The sequence below is a fragment of the Delphinus delphis genome, chromosome 11, assembly GCF_949987515.2.
Source record: "Delphinus delphis chromosome 11, mDelDel1.2, whole genome shotgun sequence".
In the NCBI taxonomy this organism is placed as follows: domain Eukaryota; kingdom Metazoa; phylum Chordata; class Mammalia; order Artiodactyla; family Delphinidae; genus Delphinus; species Delphinus delphis.
Window position 1 is genome coordinate 60897524 of NC_082693.1, and position 22585 is coordinate 60920108.

At 38.4% G+C, this 22585-nt stretch overlaps 1 pseudogene; it reads left to right on the plus strand.

Annotated features, from left to right (window-relative positions):
- The window catches only part of LOC138414220 (tigger transposable element-derived protein 1-like), a 47736-nt pseudogene that overhangs the window by 24340 nt on the left and 811 nt on the right, over positions 1–22585 (plus strand).

Genomic DNA, 22585 nt, shown 5'->3' on the forward strand with positions numbered 1-22585 from the left:
GAACAGCTGAATGGTTAACTAAGTAGCTCAGAGCTAAAACCAAAATGACTAGGAAAGCTTGACTTAAAACTAAAAATGCTCCCTGATTTAATAGTATTTATGAGCTTATTTATGCAGAAGCTAAATGTTAAAATAACTTTTTGGGGGTTTGCAAATATACTTAAAATCCTATTTCTTTATATCAGGATAGCAAAATTGAATTAAATAGCAAAGTTGATTGAAAATAAAATATACTAATTTTTTAAAACTTTTTATTGTATATTGGAGTATAGTTGATTAACAATGCTGTGTTAGTTTCAGGTGTACAAAGAAGTGATTCAGTTATACATATACATTTATCTATCCCTTTTCAGATTCTTTTCCCAACTAAGTCATTACAGAATACTGAGCAGAGTTCCCTGTGCTATACAGTAGGTCCTTGTTGGTTGTCCATTTGAAATATAGCAGTGTGTACATGTCAATCCCAAACTCCCTAACTATCCCTCCCCCCACACTTTATTGTTTGTGGATTTTTTGATGGTAGCCATTCTTACCGGTGTGAGGTGATATCTCATGGTAGTTTTGATTGGCATTTCTCTAATAATTAGTGATCCATCTCCCAGAGTAATGGAAATAAAAACAAAAATAAATGGGAGCTAATTAAACTCAAAAGCTTTTGCACAGCAAAGGAAACCATAAACAAAATGAAAGACAACTCACAGAATGGAATAAAATATTTGCAAATGATTTGACCGACAACGGATTAGTCTCCAAAATTTACAAACAGCTCGTGTGGCTTAATATCATCAAAACAAGCAACCCAATCAAAAAATGAGCAGAAAACCTAAATAGACATTTCTCCAAAGAAAACATACAGATGGCCAAGAGGCACATGAAAAAATGTTCAACATCACTAATTATTAGAAAAATATACTAATTTTTATATACACTCTGCTCATGCAACATGAGGAAAGTTGGTTTTTCAGTTGATGATGGGGAGGGGTTTCCTTAGGCAGTACTCTGGGAAGTAACCCTTGATTATGGTCTAATATTATTAAGTACAAAAGTCAAGAAAGCATCGTGACATAGTGTGAGAAAGCAAATGCTAGTGAAAGTTTGGGAAACAAGAATAAAGATGGGTCTGAAAGAGCTGATGGAGAATTCAGGAAACTTGTCCACTTCGTATAAGCGTCAATAGATTGAGAACATATGTTTCAAACTACAGAACCAGGCCAGAAACTCCTTAACAAATATTAATTGAGCATCTACTCTCTACCAGGCACTGAGCTGGCAATGAGAACATAAAGATTAAGGAAAAAAAAAAAAGCTGCATTCTTTGCTCTTCAAGTTCTTATTGTTAAGTGACTATAGAGATGAAGACCTAAGCAGGGTCCAAGTCACCTAAGGCCTCATGTCCCAACCTTTGAGGTTTGAACTCTATTCTGAGAACAACGAAAAGCTGTTGAAGGATTATACAGCAGAGTGGCACAGCTAGCTTTTCATTTTACGAAGAATAATTGGTCTGTCGAAATCGTAGAGGATGACTGTGGTTAGGAGGCTGCAGCAGTAAGCCAAGCAAAGAGATGAAGGTGGCCAAAACTAAGAGAGCTGCACTAGAGATGGAGACCTATAGGTAGAAACATTCAGTAACAAGGATATGGAATTAACAGCGTTACCGATCACCAACGGGTCGGTGACCCCTCAGTGGGTCCTTTGATTGGAGTCGAAAATGCCAATCGAAGGAAACTGTTTCAGTATATCAGAGCAGAAACTTTATTCATTCATCAAGGAATGAAGAAGAGAGAGCTCATGCTATAAAAACACTTTTTCCCCGAGGGGAGTGGAGTAAGGGAATTTTAAGAGGTAGGAGGCTGACAAGTTATCAGGGTTCTAGGAAAGGGGCAGAGATTTCCAGGGGCAGCTGAGGGCAGCTGGGGTGTGTTCAGTCTTCCATGCATCTCTGCACACGGCAGGAACTGCACCTACCAGAGTACACAGATCTTTGCCTTTGGCAGAGATCTTAGCATGGTGATGAAGCAAAGGTGACTTTCAACACCTCCAGGTCTCATCCTTGCATGTGTTCCTGTGGTCAAGTCAGAGCCACTTCAGGGTGGTTGAACACTGCTTATGTCTTAAAGCACAGCTGTGGAACATCTCTGTCAGATACCATGTGCTTTTGAAACAGACACGGAGATAAATCAAGGCAAGGATCCTTTAGCTCTCAGGGGCTGGGATGGGTGACAAAATGACCCAGTGATTGGTTTCATAAAAGGAAGTGCAGGGCTTCCCTGGTGGCACAGTGGTTAAGAATCCGCCTGCCAATGTAGGGGACACGGGTTCGAGCCCAGGTCTGGGAAGATTCCCACATGCCGCGGAGCACCTAAGCCCGTGCGCCACAACTACTGAGCCCATGTGCCACAACTACTGAAGCCCGTGCGCCCAGAGCCCGTGCTCCACAACAAAGGGAAGCCACCACAATGAGAAGCCACCACAATGAGAAGCCCGTGCACCACAACGAAGAGTAGCCCCCACTCGCCGCAACTAGAGAAAGCCCGCGCAGCAACGAAGACCCAACGCAGCCAAAAATAAATAAATTTATGAAAAAAAAAGGAAGTGCAAAATTAAGGAAAGGGAGGAGTCAGGGTTGAAGACAGGCTTGGCAGAGAGAAAATGAAAAGCTCATCAAAAGGATTTCAGCTTTTATTTGTTTTTTTTGAAGTTTTACACACGGTAGGTTTTTGATGTGACATTTATTCCAAACGGGCATTTTAAAGAAATCTCGACTGTATTAATTTCTTCCAAAAAATTTACTACTGTAAATTGTATTTGTGATTAGAAGTCAGCAAATAGTAAGAAGGGAACTTTTCTTTCTTTTTTTTTTTTTTTTTGCGGTACGCGGGCCTCTCACTGTTGTGGCCTCTCCCGTTGCGGAGCACAGGCTCCGGACGCGCAGGCTCAGCGGCCATGGCTCACGGGCCCAGCCGCTCCACGGCATGTGGGATTCTCCCGGACCGGGGCACGAACCCGTGTCCCCTGCATCGGCAAGCGGACTCTCAACCACTGCACCACCAGGGAAGCCCTGGGAACTTTTCTTAATTACAGTCTTCCTTATGATTCTACTTGAGATTTAGGAGTAAATTAATTAACATACTTACAAAAAGACTGGCAAAGATACCTATATTTTATGCATGTACACTAAGTAAACTCTTTGTGTGGTTTTATATTTAATTCTCAAATTAAAAAAAAATGCTCTGAACGTGAAGTCATAGGTAGTAGCAATGAGACCATGAACACTGGTTTATACAAACTCCAAATTATCCGTATTAGAAATGTTCTCTCCATATTAGAAATCTTTTCTAATTAACATGTTCCAAAAGAGTACCTATCAATTATACAAATAATTACATTCAGTCAATTCTTTTAAATGTCAGCTATAAAAATTTTTAATATTCTCCAAAATTAAAAAATAATGAAAGTTTGACTTTTCTTTAAAAAACAAAAGCAAAGGAAGGAAACAGAGTCTTCAATTTTATCCATAAGTATAGAAAAGTAATCATTATTATTGTGTTAAATATTTCCCAGTGGCTTTTCTATATTAAGACACAACTCAGAATAAACCTGGGGATGAATCTATTTACATTTTTAGAACATTTTCTAAAGTTTATGAATTATTTCAATTGGTATTTTACAATGCAAGGACTTTATAAGTGTTTGCTCATTAAAAAGATTTTCTAAATAAGTGTGCACTGACATAAATGTTCACTATTATTAGCACTATTATTAGCAACACATGGGGGCAATGGTGAGGTGAAACTCATAAACTTGGAAATAGAGTTTCAGTTAATCATAAACATAAAATCTATAAGAAATGAATGCTCTTACAGATGTGCAAAATCATAAAAGACAGATTTATTGCCTAGGGAACCCTGTTTAGGGTCTAACTGATTGCATCAATATTTTCAAAAGAGAGGAATTAATAAGCAGACAAAAATATGATGATAAAGCAAGCCAGGTCCCCAGTACTTTGTCTGTCTCAGTCCGTGGAGAGTGGGAGCCTACATACAGGACTCAACTGTGGACTGACTGCAAGCGGCTCCAACGTTCCCTGTGGGAGAGACTTAAAGAGAGTACTCCCTCCGCTGTAAGAAGGCAGACACCTGTCTTGAAACTCCATTTGCAAAGAAGCACACTGTTTTCACTTCAATTTTACTGTTATTTAAGTTGCTTTAGGGGTTCTGAAGCAGATTGGGGGAGGCTAAAAGGCTCTGAAGCCATCTTTGGTGCTCTCTTAGTCTATTGTACAGTTGCATGTCTCAGGATACCTTGGGAGCCCTGGGATTTAGAGGAATGTGCCTTGATTTCCAATACATTTATATCAGTTATCGGCATGGTACTTTCGTAAAATTATTCAATCTTTCTGAACTTTGGTTTTCTTATCTGTAAATAAGTATAATAATATCTTGATCTTGGTTTGATTATTTGGATCAAGATTGAATGTGTAAAAATGCCTAGGCTATAGCAAGCAATTATTAAATGCTAGTTATTATTATAATAGCTTAATGCATTAAATACTTAGGTCATTTTTTTAACACCCCCCCAATTTCTTTATCACTGTATTAGTTTCCTATGCTGCTGTTAACAAATTACCACAGACTCACTGACTTAAAACAGTATAAATTTATTATCTTATAGTTATGAAGGTCAGAGGTCCAAAATGGAGCTCACTGGGCTAAAATCAAGGTGTAGACAGAGCTGAATTCCTTCTGAAGCTCTAGGGGAAGATTGTTTTTTTCCCAGCTTCTAGAAACTGTCCTTGGTTTGTGGCCTCCAGCTAGCAATTACATCAGTTGGACCTCTGCTTCTGTCAGTACATCTTCTTCTCTGACTGTAACACTTCTGCCTCTTTCTTATAAAGACCCTGTGATTACATTGGGCCTACTGGATAATCCCAGATAATCTTATAATATTCCCATCTCAAGATCCTTCATTTAATCACATGTGCAAACTCCCTTTTGCCATGTAAGATAATATATTCACAGGTGTATTAGTCAGGGTTCTCCAGAGAAACAGACCAATAGGAGATATATACCTATATATCTATCTATAGAGATAGATAGATGATAGATAGATAGATAGGGATATATACCTTATGATAAGGAGTTGGCTCATGTGATTTTGGAGGCTGGCATGTCCAAAATCTGCAGTATGGGCCAATAGGCTCAAGACCCAGGAGAGTGGATGGTGCAGATAAAGTCTGAAGGCAGTCTGTTGAAGAATTTTCTCTTGCTCGGAAAGGCTAGTCTTTTTGCTCTATTCAAACCTTCAGCTGATTGGATGAGATGCACCCACATTATGGAAGGCAATCTGTATTCATGCATGTAAATGTTAAAATCATTCAAAAATACTCTTGAATTTGACACATAAAATTAACCATCACAACAAGTTTCAGGGATTAGGATTTGGACATCTTTGTGGGGTGGCGATTATTCTGCCTACCACAAATCTCTCTCTCGATATCCACATTCTAAGCTCTGTGCTAACCACTACATCTCTAAAAACAAGCCAGCCCAGTTTCTGCTTCTCTAAACTCACATTTAGAGAAGAGGACACATAAATTGGTAAGTACAATACAATAGAGTAGGAGTAATGATACAGCTATGCACAGTATGCCATGGTGATACAGAAGAGAGGCATGCATTTCAGCTTGGGGGTGGGAAGTGCAGGTGGAGAAAGTGGGGGTAACAAAGAAATCTTTCTAAAGGGGATGATGCTTAAGTTGAACTTTTAAAAGTACGTGGGAGTTAAAAAAGGGAAAAGACACTGCAGGCAGAGGAGTTAACCTGAGCATAGAGAAATAACTATTCCTCTGATTCTGTACTCACCTAGTAGCTGTCTCATGATAACTTAACTTCACTTGAAATTTTTGTTTTCTGTAAGGAAAGAATACGTTGGCCAGAGAACTCAAGGGCTCAGTTCTCCTGACAATAATACTTTTAAGTGTAAATGAATAAATCAGCATTCGGTTGTGAATACCTGTCTTTGTGTTGTAATGGGCACTATTGGTTACTGACTAAACAACCATCTTGCCTTTATTCCTTCCTAACAGAAATCCAGTTTTGTTCAGAGATTTGGTAGCAGTATACTCAGGGAAAGTGGGTCCCTCCTTAGTCCCAGGGGACAACTTGTGAGTGTTCTAACTCAGTGGGAATATCCATTCCTTTTTGTTCTGATTGGTTTAAGGGAGGCATGTGACACAGTTGTGGTCATTGAGAAAAAAGAAGAAAAGTTAGTTAGGGTGCTTCTAGAAAAGATTTTCCTTCTTCATAAAAAGAGAGATACATTGGAGAAGTGCTCAGCTCTTCTTTCTTGCTTGCTTTTTTACTTTGTTGTTTGAGATTGGGATGTTTGGAACTGAGGCAGCTATTTTGTTACCATGAGGAAGACATTATGACATATCAAACATGAGAGCAAAAAGGTGAAAAGAGCTGGAGCCTTCCTTAGTGACATCATTGAGCAGTTGGACCAAAGGTGCTGGATGGAGGCCAGAGAACACTGCATGCTGGGTGCCTTTAGAGGTTATCTGCAGAATAATCAAACTGCATTATCTAGATTAACACCTTCCACGTTATTTATAAAAGGGTATTTGTCTTTTTAGCTTTTCACAGTCTAATGTGCCAGACTCCAGGAGGAGACAGGGAAAAGAAAGAAAAGTCCATCCTGAGAAAAGGTTTATTTATTTCAAACATTTTCTTTCTTTCTTTTTTTAATATTTATGTATTTATTTGGTTGCGCTGGATCTTAGTTGTGGCAGGTGGGCTCCTTAGTTGCAGAATGCATGGGGGATATAGTTCCTTGGGCAGGGATGGAACCCAGGCCCCCTGCATTGGGAGCATGGAGTCTTAACCACTGCGCTACCATAGAAGTCCCTATTTCAAACATTTTCTAAATCTTTTCTATAAACTAGTAAGCTTTGGACTTAGAAATCAAGAAAAATCACTTCACCTAACATTCTGTCTTCTTTTCTCCTCTAATTTCGGAACTTTCTTGTTCTGATCAGGTCTCAGATATTAAAGAAACTCTTTTACTTATAGAATTTTTGTACTTGATCATTGTATTAGAAAGATTTCAACTGTGTGTAAAATTGTTGCTTTTAAAATATACAGAGATGTTTACATTTAGAAACAATATGGTTCAGTCTTTCTTTTGATTCCTTTTTGATCACAAATTTTGATTCGTATTTCTACAGAGCAAATTATATTCTCCCTGAAATGCTCTAAAAAGTGTGAAGTTTATACATACACATCTTTAAAATCATGAATTTCACTGGTGTGAGTTAAAAAATTAGTTAATTCATTAGCAAATAGTTAATGAATACAAGAACTAGAGAATATACTTAAAATGAGTATTCCACTCAGCACCTCTAGTGTTTTTTAAACTGTGTTTTATTACCATTAAAGTACAGTAAATGGTGTGAGCCATTATTGTGCATCCTTGCATTATATATTGATTTATAACACATTTAAGTAGCAATTATTCTCACTGCTGTGAAGTGCTTGTGCTCTGCTCACTCGACATGCAAACATTTCAAATTACAGTACATTAACATGTCAATGACAAAAGGGAACATTCTAAAAATAAAGTGATTTTTAAGCATTTTATAAAATGACTAACTCCTTTACCAGTGAGCATATGCTCTACATTCCTTCAAATGCTTCCTAGAAACCCTTATGAAACAGAGACATACTTCTAATTATTCTACGTTGGTGGGTTAGTTTCAAGAAATAGTGTCTCCCTGATTCTTCAGCGTTTGTTATCGCAGAATTAGACTTGCTTTTCAGACAAGGATGAACCTTGCTACGCACAGAGATAAACTAATGTACACTTTGTTGATTTTCCTGATGACATTTTCCTTTCCATTTTTGGCTAAAGCAGTACATTGATCTCATATCTTTAAGCAAGAACTTAGTGATTCTCAGTCCTCATTCATGGAATGAAGAAAATGTTCAAAAACTACCACTTCTATGGGTCAATAATGTTACTTTGCCACTCCTTTGCCCCCATGATAGCCTTGAAAATTTTCTCTGAAGCACGTATGTATGAGCCAGGAATTTCACTACCATTTTTAGAGTCTACTGAAGCCTAATAGATTTGACAAAACACTCCCTTTTCTAGATGGCTTATGAAAATATTGTTTAAGGCAAGTCTGATCCCTGGTGAGCCCCATGTTTTGGATTACCTAACTCAGAGAAGAGCTTTATTAGTTTGTTCTTTCAACAAATATTTATTGAGTGCCTGAGATAGGATGGATGCTAGAGATATATCAATGACCAGGACAAAACTGGTTCTCTGTTCTTCTGCATTTCAGCCTGGAGGGGAGGAGGTGGGGGTGAGGCAATGTGTAAGGGAAAGAAAATGGCTTGTGTTAACTGAGGGCCTCTACGTGCTAGCTCCTGTACTGATTACTGTCCATGTTTGATCACATTTAAACCTCACAGAAACTCTATGCAGAAGGTATTTTTAAAATTATGCACGTTTTACAGATAAGGAACTGTGACTTAGAGGAGTTCCTAACCTGCATAAGACTGAAGAGCTTATAAACAACAGAGCTAGGAATTTAACCCCAGTTTGCCTGAATTCAAACTCTTCCACTTAAACATGATTTCAGAATGCCTCTCTATAATCTCATGATGATATCTACCAATAAAAGAAAACAGACTTTGTTTTTTTCTTATTTGAAAATAAGATATTTCCCTCATATTTGAGTCAAAGCACTTTTTCTAGACATGCGGTGACCCAATTGGATGTCTTTAGGCTTAAGTGCTATTCTTTCTCACTGATAGCAAGTGGGTTGTCATCTTAAAATAAGCCAACCAGAGAGGCCTCTGGTACACAGATTAGGTACATACATACAAGATTATACACACACATATAGTGTGTGTGCATAATTATATATATAATGGAAAAAGTCAACAGCATGTGTGAACAAAAGGAGAATTTCAGCAAAGAGGTGAAAACAACAAACAAATATGTTACAGACAAAGGAGCAAGGTAAAAACCAACAAGACCAAATAAATGAAGATGAAATAGGCAACCTACCTGAAAAAGAATTCAGAGTAATGATAGTAAAGATATCCAAAATCTCAGAAACAGAATGGAGAAAATACAAGAAACATTTAACAAGGATCTAGCAGAACTAAAGAGCAAACAAAGAGTGATGAACAACACAAGTACTGAAATTAAAAATACTCTAGAAGGAATCAAAAGCAGATTAACTGAGGCAGAACAACAGATAAGTGAGCTGCAACATAAAATGGTGGAAATAACTGCCAGGGAGCAGAATAAAGATAAAAGAATGAAAATAATTGAGGACAGTTTCAGAGACCTCTGGGACAACATTAAATGCACCAACATTCGAATTATAGGGGTCCCAGAAGAAGAAGAGAAAAAGAAAGGGTCTGAGAAAATATTTGAAGAGATTATAGTCGAAAACTTCCCTAACAGGGAAACTTCCTCAATCAAGTCCAGGAAGCACAGAGAGTACCATACAGGATAAACCCAAAGAGAAACACACAGAGACACATATTAATCAAACTATCAAAAATTAAGGACAAAGAAAAATTATGAAAAGCAGCAAGGGAAACGCAACAAATAACATACAAAGGAATCCCCATAAGGTTAACAGCTGATTTTTCAGCAGAAACTCTGCAAGCCAGAAGGGAGTGGCAGGACATATTTAAAGTGATAAAAGGAAAAACGTACAACCAAGATTATACAACCCAGCAAGGATCTCATTCAGATTTGATGGAGAAATTAAAATCTTTACAGACAAGCAAAAGTTAAGAGAATTCAGCACCACAAAACCAGCTTTACGACAAATGCTAAAGGAACTTCTATAGGTAGGGAACACAAGAGAAGGAAAACGCCTACAAAAACAAACCCAAAACAATTAAGAAAATGGTAATAGGAAGATACATATCGATAATTACCTTAAATGAAAATGGATTAAATGCTCCAAGCAAAAGACATAGACTGGCTGAATGGATACAAAAGCAAGACCCATACATATGCTTACCCATTCCAAAATTATCTTGTAGAAAAAGATTGTATCAAGTAGCAGAAATTTTACTGAAGACAGCAGCCTGCATATCCCACTTCAAACAACTGAAAATTGTTTGTAGACCATTCCTGTTCTGAAATGGCCCTTCTTTATACTGCTGTCAAGGTTTTCTCACTGGCTTCCTCACTCATGTACCACTCATCCTTCCACCATCACATAAGCTTCTCTCTTTGTCCTGCCACCTTTCTCATCCTTTTTTCTCTTCTTTTCTGTTCTCTCTCTCAATCAAAATTTGAGCTAAATCAAAATGTTCTCATGCAGAGAAGTTTAAACACTCTTCTCATCGCTTTGGCTCCTGTCCACTCTCACATTCATCCCAGATCTGCTTCATTGCATAACTCCAGGGTTGCTTACATTGTAGTTCATGTAAATGGGGTTCCCTGGAGATGTGCCGTTCAGGGACAGAGAGTGGCGGCACTACCTTCACTTTATTAAGGTATTTTCCTAATCAAAGACTGTTCTGATGTCCGCTATTATGCTAATAATCTCCCACCTACATTATATAAATGATCTACAAATTTTTTTTAGAAGATTGAATAAGTGGAAAACTATGCTATACACTTGGATGGCAAGTCTAATGGAAAAATGTCTAGGTGTCATCAGTTCTAATTAAGATATCAGCAGGTTTTTCTTTTCTTTTTTTGTTATATGACAACAATTTTATAATACATTTGAATAATTGAACAGGAGAAAATAGTAAAGAAATACATCTTTTGGAAAAAAGTGAGAACAAATATTAGATCCTATAATGATCACTAATACATGTAAATGTCATCTATATAGTCATCTAACTAGCTAGTTTCCCATCTAGCTAACTAGTTATTTTTTATCTATCTTTTGTGGACCTCTGAAGCATCTCTTTTCCCTTTTTTCAATAATGTCTTCCCCTTCTTCAGGTCCAAGGCATCACCCCCCAACTGTGTATCCCATATGGTTTTGGGAAGCTGCCAATCACAGGATCCTGTTCCCTGGCCTAAAGGTGGACATGCAACACAGGCAGGACCAATCAGAGTAAACTATCCTCTTGACCAAAATGATTGGTCCAGGGATACGTAAATGGCTCAAGTCACTCAGAGTTTTCCCTGGAAATATTCAAAATGAAGCTGGAAAGAGATATCCTCTTCTGGGAAAGATAACTGGGATGATATTAGCCCAAGACTCCTGGCAGATATGTTTTTCTGCCAGTGGAAATAGCCCATCTGTTAAATGAGAGAACGAATCCAAGCAGAAGTAAGTAAACATGAGAGATGGAGTGAACAAGAAAAAAAATCCTGAAGGTACTGAGTCCCAGTTTGAATTTCTGAAGCTCCAGAACCTATCTGGTTCCTGAAGGTCTCCTCTCAAATCTCAAAGTTTTCCTAGTATATTTCTTATCATACAGACATAGCTACAGAGATAGAGATATAACTATAGGGAATATTTCCCCTTTCTCTGCCCACCTCTGTCCTGGTTACCCCGCCCAGAGGAGGAAAGGAAGAGATGCCATTCTGATTGGTTAGGATCCCAGACATGTTTTAGGGTTATGATTTATTATTGTATGATTTCACTCAGATAATGATGGTGATCATGGTGGGGATGGTATGGTGGTAATAGGAGTATTAATATTTTTAGTAGTAGCACAGCAGTAATACTGCTCCTGGGTGTGCCAGAAAGTGCCTGGATGTCCTGAAGTTTCCTAGATATGATTTGCCTCTGGAGTTGAGGTGGGGCTCAGTGGTTTGCGATAGCAGATGATATAGAATCCATAATTGGTATGGAATAATAGAATCTGAGCAGACAAATCACATGAGTTATTTTACACAAACTCTAAGGGAGTTTTACCAAGGGTGGAACTCTCCAAATTTCTCCTTTACTGCAAACACTGGGAACCTTCTTATTTGGCGAAAATCTGGGCATTCTATCTTAGCTTTAAGCTATTAAGTTGGCTTGTGTATTTCTCTGGGTTATCCTATGTTATGCAAGGATAATAAGGCCTCCCAAGTATACCGCACTATTGAGAGAGCTCAAGATTCCCTTTCTAATTCTTCCCGGCATGCTTTTCTGCCATTCCCTCTCATTCGTCACCTGTTTTTTCCTCCCTTACCTTTAGGGAGCTCTCTAATGAAGCCACTCTCTAATGAGTCTTTCTTCTGTCTTGGATGTTTATTCATTGATTCATTTATTTATTCAAATCTATATTTAGTAAGTACCTACTATGTGCCAATCATTGTTCCAGTTGTACCCAGGTGCTTTTAGCATGATAGGAAAACAGATACGGAAACACTTTAATACAAAATTGTTAAATCCAGCCCCATTTAGCAAGGCCATGATATGGTTGGTCTAGCAACCTTGTCTCAGTATCTCAGTGTTTCCTTCCTTTTCTTTCCTGTGTTATCTACCCAGTTTCCTCCCAGGGGTGTAGCTGGGGACACTTAGTTCAATCTTCTATTCATAGGCAAATTCTAGCAACTCCTAAACTTCTCATATCTCTGCTTACAAAGCAGGGGAAGAACAACTGCCCCCCAACTATAACGCTTGGTGCCTTCCTCTATAGGCATACCAAAATATCAGAGCCCCTGGCCATAATTCCAAAACACTTGGCTTTCTCTAGGGCAGGGATAGGAAGTAGGGAAAATTCCACAACCCTGATCCTGCAAAATAATTCCTACTGCCCTACCGGACATGGCAATGGCAGGGCAGTAGGAGGACACATGAACTTGAGGACAAGCGATAGCAGTAACTTCACTGTTGGCTACTGAAAATATAATTCCATGCAATAAACTTGCTCTCATAAAATTGAATTCAGTAGTTCATTTGTATTAGTACTTATATTATCTGTGTAGATTAAAAAGTGACTGACCTTTAAATTTCAGTTTTACACACTTTTATTTACTTTCCTCTCATACTTCAATTGCTTATCATCCTAAAATACCACCTACTATGACTGGCACAGAGGCATGGTTTAATTACTGTTTAATTTTATAACAGAGTTTAACTGTATTTTTTGTTGTTTTTTGGATTGTGTAGTAATGCAAAATTGTGACTGGATTTAAAAATATATTTTAGTATAAAAAGTAGTGTATGCTTGTTGTGCAAATAGAGTTAAGAAATAAAAAGAAATTATCCTAATTTTTGCTCTCAAATTCCACTTCCCAGAAGTCACACCGTTTGATATGTGTCATTGCAGATTTAACCATGTACAGTTGTTCCCCACAAATGAGCTTATGACTGTGTATACACACACACACACGCGCACACACACACACACACACACACATGCACACACACTCTTATATTTAGCTTTTTCCATGTAACAATCTGTCCATGTCATCCAGATATTTCACAGTACAGATGTACTGTAATGCATTTAACTGTTTATCTATTGAAATACAATTTAAATGATTTTAGATTTTCACTATTACAAACATTGTTACAATAAGTGACTTTGTAATGTATATTTTTGCATGCTTATGTGATGTATCTGGAAGGCAACTTTCTAGAAATGGAATTGCTGGGCCAAAGATTAGATGTACTTGATATTTACATAGATACCACAAAAATGCCATCCAAAAAGGTTATGCCAGCCTGTGTTCTTACCAACAGCATGTGTCTGAGAGCATCTGTTTTAAATCTTTGCCATTCTGTTAGTGAAACATGGTATAGCATTGTTATTTTGATATGCATTTCTTTAATCATGGATGAGATCTAGCACTTCTCATACATTTATTAACCATTCATATTTCTTCTTCTCTGAGTTATATTCTTTTTGTGACTGGATTTTTATATTGCAGATAATTTCTAAGAAAGAGTACATGTTTTTGCATTTCATATTAAGAAACTCTGAAAATTTTAAAGCTTATAATTAAAATTAGAATTATGTTGGTACCAGGGTCATGTATAATGAAATAATGGTTTTTACTTTGGGGAAAAGCTCTCCAGTCCATCTGTGTCTACTTGCATTCGCCATACCCGGGAATAATAGTCTCAGACATTCACATACTCTTTAAAAAGCTGCACAATGACATGTTTTATTGTAACCATGAGGCTCAAAAATATAAAAGTCATAGAGGATGGGCTGGCTCAGTGCCAACAGCACAGAAAACAGCTTTCCAAGGTTATGTAAGAAGGAGGTAAGAAACTACATGATTATGCCATGTGTGAAATTAAAAAGCTGGGGTTGGCCCAGATCTCAAGTGCAGCTGGGAAAGAAACAGGAGCAGTAGTCAAATGCAAAGGAGAAAGTCACCAGCACTGGTGTGAATTCAAATACTGTTTGCCACACAAAGATTAAGCAAAGGACCTATTTATCTTTGTTTCAATTCAAGGTAAGTAGATCTCCAACATAGGGAAGCCCCTGAGTAGGACAAACCAACTGCTTTAGTTTTAGTTTGTTTGGTGGTGGTTGTTTTTGGTTGCAAGTGCAGGAGCCTGACTCAAACTAGTTCAGGCTAAAGGAGAATTCACCGGTTTATGTAAAAGAAAGTTGAGAGATTAACAATGTTCTAGTGTCAGTGAGTTCACGGCTGATTCTAAAGGGCTGTGCCTTATCCTCCAGCTCTTGCCTGCTTTTCTCTGCTTGGGCTCCTTCTCAGGCGGGCTCTCCCTACAAGGTAGAAGAGATGGCTGAGAATATAAAGATGGATAAGACATCATCCCTATTTTTTTCTTTTTTTTTCTTTTTTTTTTTTTTTTTGCGGTACGCGGGCCTCTCACTGTTGTGGCCTCTCCCATTGCGGAGCCCAGGCTCCGGATGCACAGGCTCAGCGGCCATGGCTCACGGGCCCAGCTGCTCCGCGGCATGTGGGATCTTCCCGGACCGGGGCACAAACCCATGTCCCCTGCATCGGCAGGCGGACTCTCAACCACTGCGCCGCCAGGGAAGCCCTTCTTTTCATTCTATAAAAATTTATTATTAAGGTCATTTCCAGAGAATTCATCTTTATCCCCTTTACTTAAACTAATTCCTTCTTTTCTTGGACTATTTTTGTTCTCTTTCTACATATAACCACTATAGTAAATTCCGGAATATATGTAATTTTTTACCTTTTCACAAAGTCACATTTCATATTTCATTTATTTCATTTGTACTTGCCCAAGAATGTAATCTTTATATTTTTATTAATGGCTACCTAATCCTAATTGTTCATTGACTCAATGCACATTTTTTTTCATATTTAAAGAGCAATTTTAGGTTCACAGCAAAATTGAGGGAAAGGTACACAGATTTCTCATGTACCCCCTGCCTTCACACATGCGTAGCCTCCCCCATTACCAACATTCCCCATTAGAGTGGTACATTTGTTACAATTAATGAACCTACATTGACACATCATTATCAGCCAAAGTCCATAGTTTACAGTACAGTTCATTGTTGGTGTTGTACATTCTATGGGTTTGGACAAATGTTAATGACATGTATCCTCCATTATAGTATCATAGAGAATTTTCAATGCCCTAAACATTCCCTGGGCTTTGCCTACTCTTTCCTCACCTGTACCCACCCCCCAACCCTGGACAACCACCGATCTTTTTATTGTCTCCGTAGTTTTGCCTTTTCCAGAATGTCATATATTTAGAATCATACAATATGTAGCCTTTATTTTTTATTTTATTATTTTAAAATTAATTTTTATTGCAGTATAGTTGCCAATAAGTAGCCTTTTAAAATTGGCTTCTTTGGGCTTCCCTGGTGGCGTGGTGGTTGGGAGTCCGCCTGCCGATGCGGGGGACACGGGTTCGTGCCCCGGTCTGGGAAGATCCCACATGCCACGGAGCGGCTGGGCCCGTGAGCCATGGCCGCTGAGCCTGCACGTCGCGAGCCTGTGCTCCGCAACGGGAGAGGCCACAACAGTTGAGAGGCCCGCGTACCGCAAAAAAAAAAAAAAAAAAAAAAAAAAAGGCTTCTTTCACTGAGTAATATGCATTTAAGTTTCCTCCATGTTGTTTAATGGCTTGTTGGCTTATTTTTTTTTAACCCTGAATAATACTCCATTGTCTGTATGTACCACAATTTGTCCATTCACCTACTGAAGGACACCTTGGTTCCTTCCAAGTTTGGGCAGTAAAGAATAAAGCTTCTATAAACATCCATGTGCAGGTTTTTATGTGTGGACATAAATTTTCAACTCCTTTGGGTAACTACCAACAAGCATGATTGCTGGATCTTATGGTATGAGTATAGTTCATTTCAGATGAAGCTGCCAAACTGCCTTCCAAAGTGGCTGTCCCATTTTGCATTCCCACCAGCAATGCATGAGAGTTCCTGCTGCTCCTCCACATCATGGCCAGCATTGTTGTCAGTGTTCCAGATTTTGACCTTTTTAATAGGTACATAGTGGAGTCTCGTTGTTTTAATTTGCATTTCCCTGATGACATGTGTTGTGGAGCAGCTTTTCATAAGCTTATTTGTCATCTGTATATCTTCTCTGGTAATGTGTCTGTTCAGACTGTGGCCTATTTTTAATCAGGTTGTTTGTTTTCTTATTGTTGAATTTTAAGCGTTCTTTGTATTATTTGGATAACAGTCCTTTAACAGATGTGTCTTTTGCAAATATTTTCTCCCAGTCTGTGGATTGTACTCTCATGCTTGTGACATTGTTTTTTGCAGAGCAGAAGTTTTTAAGTTTTAATAAGGCTAGCTTATCCATTATTTCTTTCATGGATCATCCCTTTGGTGTTGTATCTAGAAAGTCATCACCATAAGCAAGGTCATCTAGGTTTTTTCCTATAGTATCTTCTAGAAGTTTTTATAGTTTGCATTTAGATCTGTCATCCATTTTGAGTTAATCTTTGTGAAGGGTTTAAGGTCTATGTCTAGAGTCACTTTTTTTGTGTGCATGTGGATGTCCAGTTGTTCCAGCACCATTTGTTGAAAACACTATCTTTGGTCTATTGTAATGCCTTATCTCATTTGTCAGATAAGTTCACTATCTATACCAGGGTCTATTTCTGGGCTTTCTATTTTGTTCCATTGATCTATTTGTCTAGTCTTTCACCAATAACACCCTGTCCTGATTACTATAGCTGTATAGTTAGTCTTAAATTGGGTAGTGTCATCCTTGACCTTTGTTATTTTCTTTCAATATTGTGTTGACTATTCTATTTTTTTGCCTCTCCATATATACTTTAGAATCATTTTGTCAATATCCACAAAATAACTTTCTGGGATTTTGATTGGGATTGCATTGGATTTATATATCAAGCTGGGAAGAACAATATTGACTCTTCCTATCTATGAACATGGAATACCTCTCCATTTATTTAGTTCTTTAATTTGGTTCTTAAGAGTTTTGCAGTTTTCCTCATACAGATCCTGTACATATTTTGTTAGATTTGTACCAGTTATTTCATTTTTGTAAATTGCATGTGTTCTTAATTTCAAATTCCACTTGTTCACTGCTAGTATACAGGAAAGCAATGGACATATGTGTATTAATCTTGTATCCTGCAAACTTGCTATAATCAATTATTAGCTCCAGGATTTTTTTTGTCACATCTCTTAGATTTTCTACATAGATGATCATGCCATCTGCAAACAAAGACAGTTTAATTTCTTCCTTCTCAATCTGTATACCTTTTATTAAATTTTCTTCTCTTATGGCATTAACTAGTACTTCCAGTATGGTGCTGAAAAGGAGCAATGAGAGGGAATATCCTTGCCTTATTCCTGATTTTAGTGGGAAAGCTTCTAGTTTCTCACCACTAAGTGTGATGTTAGCTGTAGATATTTTTCATTTTTAAAATCAAGTTGAGAATGTTCCCATTTATTCCTAATTTACTGAGAGTTTTTATGATGAATGGGTATTAGATTTTGTCAAATGCTTCTTCCGCATCTATTGATATGATCATTTTATTTTTCTTTTTTAGCCTATTGATGTGATGGATTATGTTAATTGATTTCCATTGAATCAGCCTGTGTGGCTGGGATAAATCCCACTTGGTTGAGTTAGGAAGTATTCTTTCTGATTCTGTCCTCTAAAAAAGATTGTAGAGAATCAGTATAACTTCCTCCTTAAATGTTAAATCAAGGTACACTTTTAAAGTACAGTTTGTATTTGGAAATTATATGATAGCTTAGGGTGAAAGAGCTCAAATCCTAAACACAGTGCCCTGAATTATCATCATGGGAAAAGGAAATGCTAGATCACCTAGAAACCTGTCCTTGGTTTGTTTCAGAGCACTCCTCTCCTGATTTCTACAACATTTACTGAAAACCTACTATATGACAGCAGGCATTGTGCCAGGTGCTTGATAATTAATTAATTAATTACACATGCACATATATACACATATATACATATATGTGAATAAATATATATCCATTTATTTTGTTTAAAATTAAATTTTTTTATTTTGACATAATTTCAGACCTTTGTTGCAATAAGTGAATAAAGAATTTCTACAAATCCTTCACTCAGTTTCCTCAAATATTTACATTTTATTATCATTTCTCTTGGAGAATGATACTTCAGCATATATTTCCTAAAAACAAGAACATTCTTTTATATAACCATAGAACAATGATCAAAATAAGGAAATTAGCATTGATGCAAAAGGACTGTCTACTATATGGATTGTATTCAAATTTTGGCAATAGTTCTAATAAGTGTCTGCTATAGGAAAACAAAATTCTGGATCATATGTTGCATTCAATTTTTATTTAATTTGGAATAATTCCTCACTCTTCTTTTGTCTTTCATGACATTGACATTTTTTTAGGAGTACAGGCCATAAATTTTGTAGAATGTCCCTCAGTTTGGGTTTGTCAGACGTTTATTCACAATTAGATTCAGGATATGACTTTTGGTAAGAATACCACAGAAGCGACATTGTCTTCTTCTCAATGCATCATTTCAGGAGACACATAATGCCAATTTATTCCATGTCCCTATTTTTAAAGTACTTAGCATCTAGGAGTGGTGACAGGCACACAGAGAAATAACTTTGACGTAGTCTGATTATCACAAGTCAGATGTACATGTGCGTAGACATCTTTTATTCATTCTTCATATTTTCTTGGCTTACCTTTTTGCTCCAACCATTGCTGTTGCAGCCAACTATGCTCTGCCACAGCCTTGCCTCAATTGCATGGAGCATCTCCTACTTTGCAGTAGGAATTCTCTGCCACCACCACCTGGGATGCCTGCAGAAGCCCATCCAGCTATTCTGGCACAGGCACAGACTGGGAAGTGGAAGGAGCTGACACTCACTGGAGAAACCACTGAGGGGTAGAGCCAGTGAATCAATCATCAACTGATTCTGTGTCAGTCAGTTCTGACAATTTTGAGGCACAATTACACAGCTCTTCAAAGGCTCTCATCAGGACAAAGCTCCTGGTACCCACAGTGGTGACCAGCTCAAAAATGCATGCTTGGATTGGCTTTCTTTCCTTCTATTTACCATTCTTCTCCATACTCACACTCCTGTCTCTTGGAATTACTTCCAAAGCAAACCAACTGCATCTAAACCCTTGTCTCAGACTCTACCTTTCGAGGGAACCCAAGATAAGACATTTGATCTCAGGAGTAGACCTAGAAAGCAGACACCCAGAAAAGAATTCTGGAACTGAATCCCTCGCCAGTCAGACACTTGCACTTTTGGTGGAAGTGTGGGTGGTGATAACCCCTGGCCTGAATCAGCGTCACTAAGACTTTTACTGGTAGATGACTGGGATGAATTATAGGTAGAAGGTCAAGCATTTGCTTATGAACTAAGGATAGCCCTTGAACAGTTGGAAGGCAATGGTAATTATAAGACCTGTGGATTGGCTTATTTTTGTTAAGGGCTCATGAAAACTTAAAAAAAAAGAAAAAGAAAAAAGAAAGAAAGAAAAAAAAAGAAGGGACAGGCTCAAGTTACCAACTTTCAAGTCTAGGCAGGCTGTGAAAATCAGAAAGCATCCAAGGCAGTATTTAAAGAGGTGTTTATCTTTTGTATCCACAGAGCAAACTGTGCTCATAATCAGACCCAGGATTGAGTTGTAAGGTAGCATAGCTACAAAGGAGACTGAAATACTGTCTTGAGAAGTCTTCTATGCCAAAGGCAGGGACCTAAAAGGGAATAAATGGAAACCTGAGACTTGCAACAGTAGCATTTAGATGAACAAGCCTGAGAAATGTCAAAATGTCTTCTGAAATCTGTGTTGGTACAAGTAGCTTCCTCTGCTCTGCTTAAGAATAGCCTACCTTTTCTGGAGCCCCTGCAAAAACCTGTATGAAGCAATAGACACATAAACAAAGGTCTGTAAGACCTGGTTAATATTTATTTACCTGAAGGAACTGAGGAGTGAATCCTGAAAGTGTTGGACCAGTGAAGGCAAATGTGGACAGAAGAGAATTAACTAACATTGAAAAACACCTGGAGTTTCATGACATAGCAAGGACACATGGAGCTAGTTCTAATATATTGCTGGGATGGCTCCTTAAAGCTTAGATAGGATGAAGTCCTATAGCAAATGAAGGAGAGATTCTAGAAGTGCCTTGACTTCCTTGAGGAAGGTGTCAGAAGGCTCTTAAAGCTTACATAGGATGAAGTCCTATAGCAAATGAAGGAGAGATTCTAGAAGCGCCTTGACTTCCTTGAGGAAGGTGTCAGAAGGCTCTGGGAGGTTAGAATGTAAGAACAAATGTATAATATTATACCTGAGAACCCACCATCTGACTATGTCTCTTGTAAGAGCCCAGTGGACACACCTATCTCCAAGGCAGTAAGAAATACAGTGGTGAGGGTACCACTGGCATCTTTGAGAAGCTCAGTGGTATTTATCCACTGTAGGTGACAGTAAGAGATGATGCTATGGGACTGGGCTCCTTAATATTAATTCGATTGATAAGAACACAAAATAGCAGAGGCCAGATGGTAGTACTTGACCAACAGAAGGAAGTGTACATAATTGTGATAATGCAAGGCCAGAATGGCAACCAGAATATCTTCACCCGCAGGGCTCTGTTATAATGACTAATAGACAATGGTGTGTCTCAGGGCAAGTTAAATGAGCATCCACTAGGGTGTTACTTGATCTATATGTACAACCACACACACACACACACACACACACACACAAATCAACAGCTGGTTAAAAGAAGGCAGATGACAAAGAAACTATAAGGGACTAAAAATAACTACACGCATGCACAGTTAGGGCAATTATCAACAATAAGATTCAAAAAGGTCATAAACTAGCTGCCGTTTTGGAGGTATGGGGAGCAAAGGCATGGTATTTCCCCAAATCCCTGCACGCAGTAGCACCAAGGGGCTGGCCAGACCACCTAAGCACCCCACCTCCAGCCCAACCCACCAATAGGTCCCTACCAGTCATCCCATTGAAGGAACCAGCCTGCCCTCCTTGGAGCAAGCAAGGGCGCCTGTTACTTGGTTTCATTCCCTCGTGCTGCATGCAGCACAAGTCCCAGTAAAGCCTTACCTGAATTTCTCATCTGGCCTCTTATCAATTTCTATTGATTAAAGGGTCCAAGGACACGGGTCGGTAACAGCACCACATCCCTAAATTAAACACATGTCAAATTCCACATATTCCCCTTAATTCTCTAATTTGATTTTATCTACACCAGTGACATAGGGTAAGGAGGGGCAAGATGAAGACTGAATTGTTGAAGTGAAAATTATTTCTGTCCATGTTAAAAGGTGTCTGAAAGCAGTTTGGAGCTCCAAAGGCAGAACCCTAATTCTGACTAGTTCTGCATACTGGGTGGAAGAGTTAAAACCAAAATTCTTGGTTTGGGCCAGGACCAAAAGAATGAAAATGTTGCTTTTTCTCATTTCAGTCTGAGAAAAATGCTTTTTCTCATTTCAGTCTGAGAGAAAGCAAAAGTGCTGGAACACAGACATAGCCAGCCACAAAGTTAACAGGGAAGCTATTTTTTCCCCCCCTGCGATGCAGCATCTGTCAAATGCCATACCCACCCCTCTTTGAGTGATACTGTTCTCTTGCCAGTGATGCCCAGACCCACTTTACTATTTTCGTTTATTACTAGACTACCCAATTACTGAACGGGCCCTCTCCTCACGACAGCATCCAATCCCTGGTTAATCCTCTTTTCCTAATCCCGCCTCAGAAACAGCATCCAATCCAGAACTGATCCCCGCTCTCCCTAGACCTACAGAGTCCTTTGGCGGGAACCTAAACTTTACAAAAGACTCTTTCTCCTCCCTTTTCCAGTGGTATCCAAGCTTCCTCTGGAGTGCCCTTCCTCTTGATTTACAAATAAATCTGATGTTATCGGATTGCAGGCTTCTTCCAGTTTGGCTTTAACACGAGACAGGTTAGTATCAGGATCTCTACTAGATGTTCCACGATTTTTGCTACATCGTCCTCTGAGCAGTTTGGATTTTCGATTTTTAATAGCTAAAAACAAAGATAAATGCTTTCTATAACAGTCCCATCAGCACATTTCTAGAAAGCAATCCCCTCCACCCCCCATGCAGCCCTAATATCCGTTTAATAATGGCTTTAGTCATTTTATCTGGTTCTCATTTCAGCGAATTCAGCTT